This window comes from Panthera uncia, chromosome F2 (assembly GCF_023721935.1).
Source record: "Panthera uncia isolate 11264 chromosome F2, Puncia_PCG_1.0, whole genome shotgun sequence".
Lineage (NCBI taxonomy): Eukaryota > Metazoa > Chordata > Mammalia > Carnivora > Felidae > Panthera > Panthera uncia.
Genome location: NC_064812.1, coordinates 4,814,811 through 4,818,181, shown reverse-complemented (window position 1 = coordinate 4,818,181; position 3,371 = coordinate 4,814,811).

Here is a 3,371-nt window from a genome sequence, read left to right as displayed (position 1 = left end):
GGATAGTACCCCTTAACCCCTAAGCAGGGAGAGGCATTCCTTAGGATCCACAAGGGAACTTAGAGACAGAATGGGGCTCAGGGGCCCCACCACCCCCACCATGGGCAGACCAAACCCCTTCTACTTTACAAAGGGGGTTGGAAGGTCTCTGCAAGAGTTCCTTGGCGGCGTTGGGGGGGGGGGGCGGATCTAGTATTGAAAAAACTGAACAAATGATTATTTCTGAGTCACCAGTACCTAGAACAATGCTGGGTCCCAGTAAATGCTTCAAAATAAATGACTGAATGAAGTATAGTCATTACCTAATAACTTCCCAGGCTAAACAACTACTTTGTTTTTGTTTTTTTTTTTAAGTTTTGAGAGAGAGAGACAGAGAGAGAGAGACAGAGAGAGAGAGAGGGAGAGAATGAATCCCAAGCAGGTTTCGTGCTATCAGCACAGAGCCTGATGCAGGGCTCGAACTCATGAACCTGAGATCATGACCTGAGCCAAAATCAAGACTCATTGCTTAACCGACTGAGCCACCCAGGCGCCCCAGCTGACAGCTACTTTGAACATGACTGACGTAGACCTCCCAGTGACCAGTTATATTCACAGCAAAATTCACTACCGAAATACTCATGTCAGCATGACCAACCCCTCTTCACAGGGCACAAGATGGAAATACAACAAAAAGTCTTAAAACAGAAGGAAGCCTTGAGCTCACTTGGCCTTGCAGGTAAAAAGCATACCCTTGGCAAGGTTATAGAGAGAAACCATGAATATATATCATCTGTTGAAATTATCTACACATACTTTGAATTTTCCCTTAAAGCCAGCCTTTAATTAGCATGCATACTCTCTGGCCTCCTAATGCCTGTTTGTGCGTCCATTATGCTTACCCAGCACATAGACAATTTCTTATTCACTTGTCTTTCCTTTCATTCCAGAAGCCCTAGGATTTAGGTCTCGTTTGTATCTATTCCCCAGGGCTCCTGTGAGTACTTGGCACTGTGTAAAGATCCAATAAATATCAGATGGGTGAAGGGACGCTCAGGGTCAAGGAATCTCCCGTGCTGGATCTCTCTAGAACCTGGGCTTTGAGTGTTTTGGAAGCATGGCAATGCTTGGCCGGGATTCTGCCCGATGTCAAAAGGAAGGCTGGCTAATGCTGGAGCCAGACGCACTCCTCAGATACCCCAGCTCACTCAGGGTGGATATAAATGTCCCAGACCAGGAGACGTAAGGCAATTCACTGCACCATTCACCCAGGGCCTCGTCCAGAATGGCAGCATGTCAACTCTCAGTTTTTGGATGGCTGAGGCGGGGGGGGTAGGGTACAGAGCCAGCAGTCAGAGACTGGGTGGTAGACCAGAAGCCTGGCCATGCTGTAAAGCTGAGGTCCCAGTGTCTCCCTGACTTCTCTCGTCTTAGCCTCCGACCACCACCTTTGGATGGAAGCAGGAGGAAGGGAAGAGGAGGAAGAGGAGGAGGAAGAGGAAGAGGAGGAGGAGGAGGAAGAAGAGGAGGAGGAGGAGGACTGGAAAAGATGAGTCAGGAAAAGTAGGTCAGACGCCTACTCTCCAGCAGAACCCCAAATGTGGAAGGAGCTGCCTGGTGCAACCTGAGGAACCCCCTAATTCCTTAGCACGCTGTGGCTCAGCCCTTGCTTTTAAACCCATGCAAGAAGGGCACCTACTACCTTCCAAGGCTGCCAACATCTTTTTTCTCCTTGGTCCATGCAGACCCTCACTCTACTCCTATGGGAAGTGACCCCTCCAAATCCCAAACTATAATATACTCCAGACATGGGACTGAAAAGTATGAGAAATATTGTCTTAGATGAAGGGTTGAAACACCGGTTAACTATCTGCAATCTATTGTCTAAAGTTTGGTGACTTTGCATAATAAACCAGCAATCATTTCAATACCTCTGATAGAATTTCACTGTGCAGTGTGTTTAGCAAGCAACTTGGAAATTCAGGAAACTCACAGAATGCTTGGGGCCCAAAGGGAGAGCCCTTAGGGATCTTGTAATTGGGCATTTACTTACAAAATTATGAACTTGGACTCTCTTTTTTTTTTATTTTAGAGGGGGGAGAGGGAGAGGGAGAGGGAGAGGGAGAGGGAGAGGGAGAGGGAGAGGGAGAGGGAGAGAGAGAGAGAGAGAGAGAGAGAGAGAAAGAGAAAGAGAAAGAGAAAGAGAAAAAGAGAGAGGCTCTTAAGCAGGCTCCACACTCAGTGCAGAGTCAACGTGGGGCTCTATCTAACAACCCTGGGATCATGATCCGAGCCAAAATCAAGAGTTAGGTGCTCAAAGAGCCACCCAGGCACCCCTACGTGGACACTCTTATATGAAATATCAGTTGGTGTTACATGAAAAGTAGTTTCCATGCTCAATAAAACTTGGAAGAAAATGGGTTAAGCAGATGTCAAGACTGCAGGAATTCTCAGAGCCTTTGCTATAATTATTCCCTCTATGCCACTCCAAAAAGTACAGAGTATCTCTCTACCTTCCCTGATTATGGAATTCTTACTTTGTGGGTTCTCACATGGACTGATAGATGATAGTATATACTCTTTCAGAAAACGTAACATAACCAAATGCCCCCCTATGAAAGACAAGGAAACTCTCCCAGCTCTGTAAACCTGAGCGAACTGCTGAAACGTTCTGAACTCTGGTTGCCCCTTTTGCAATCCCCATCCCACAGAACCAGAAGTTGTGCAATGGAAAACCATGATGAGGAAGCACACAGGAGACACACAGAGCTCATGTTGTCTTTCTTCCCTGAGCGGCAGCCACAGGCTTGGAAGGAATCCATCTGTTTACCTGCCTGGGCTCTGAGCCAAATGTTGGTTCCAGGGACGTTTCACATCTATTTTCCCAGTCTTCAGCAAAAAGAAAGAAAAATGGCCTCTTAACCCCAGCTGACACAGCAATGGGACCTGGGAAGGCCAAGGATGACAGTCGTTCTATCTAATGTAATCTTTTCCTATAGCAATAACAACCAATTGCGTTGCCTTTCTTAAGAGCCGGGTGACGGATGTGACTGATGGGCCAGTCACATCATCCTGGGTGATACATTACAGGGTAAAGCTATGACAGAAAACTCACATGATCATTTCTGAGCACCATCTGGCTTAAGTGGTTCTTCACAGAAAGGACCAACATCCTGGGAACTTAGGCATGTTTACCTGGGCAAGTCCTGCCCTCCATGGATAGCTGTACTGTTCACTTGCTGGTCAGGTGGCTACAAGTAGTTCCTGAGTGGCTGCTACGTGTCTGTCCCTGGTGTGTGTGTGTGTGCACATGAGTGTGTGTGTGTGTGTGTGTGAGAGAGAGAGAGAGAGAGAGAGAGAGAGAGAGAGAGAGAGAGAGGCGGGGGGGGGAG